A 1039-nucleotide genomic window follows, 5' to 3' on the forward strand; every position below is an offset into this window, starting at 1 on the left:
CCCCATGGGTTTCTGAGACACTAACTCTTTATGGGAGTAGAATGTCTCATCTTCCTCCCACAGAGAAGCTGGTGGTTTTGAACTGCTGACCTTGCAGCGAGCAGCCCAAGTCACAACCCAAGTACATCTAGACCATTAAAACCCTAATAAGATTAACAAAATAAATGAAGACGTAACACTTTGTTTTATATTTTAGAGTTAATTGCAGTAGGAACATTAGTAAACTAAAGGTACATTTTTAGGACAACTGTGAAAGGCTTAAGGACATGCACAGCAGCATACGTAAAAAGAGCGAAACTAGGGTTTTAGTTTAAGCATGCATGGGTCCCCCCTCCCCCCAAACAAACAAACAAACATGTTAAAACATGTCGCTCGGCTTAGTGGATGGTGGCAGTCAAGTTCTCTCTGTAAGGCTCTTGTCTTAATCTCTTGTTAGAGCGCCTTAAAAAAAAGTCCAATCGAAACCATCCTTCCAAGGGCATCTGCTCCCCAGTTAAGTTCAGAGCAGAGAGGGGTGGTCAGAGGCTATGGGCCCTTTTTCTTATCTTTTCCTAAAGGGATCATCATCTTGGTCGATTGTCTTGCAGGTCACAGGATGGTCACAGGGGCCCACAAAGAAGACGTTTTAAGAGCATGGAAAACTGCATCCATGAGAAAAAGTTAGGGAAGTTACACCAAGGAACTTACTTCTATTGTGACATGAACCTGTTTATCCTTTGGGAGTAGCAAGGGTGGTCCGATGAGAATTTCATCGGCAAACCTTATAACATTCCCCCAATAGCCCCGAGTTTACCCTTCAGCATTCTTTTTATTTCCCAAACTCAAAGAGCATTTAAACGTGAATTATTCAAATTCCTTAAGGATGCCACAGGCTGCCATTTGACATAATGTTAACTGAAGACACCGTGACTTTTTAAGACGGGTTAGAGAGATGGAAACGCTGTCTTCAGAAGTATATAGACTTTAGAGGGAGGGCATGTTGAGACACAGTCGTTTCCCATTTTGGTGAGTGTACTCTGCTTTATTCACCTTGCTAAAT

Source organism: Echinops telfairi, unplaced genomic scaffold, assembly GCF_000313985.2.
Source record: "Echinops telfairi isolate 266 unplaced genomic scaffold, ASM31398v2 ScPeMD7_7458;HRSCAF=8496, whole genome shotgun sequence".
Lineage (NCBI taxonomy): Eukaryota > Metazoa > Chordata > Mammalia > Afrosoricida > Tenrecidae > Echinops > Echinops telfairi.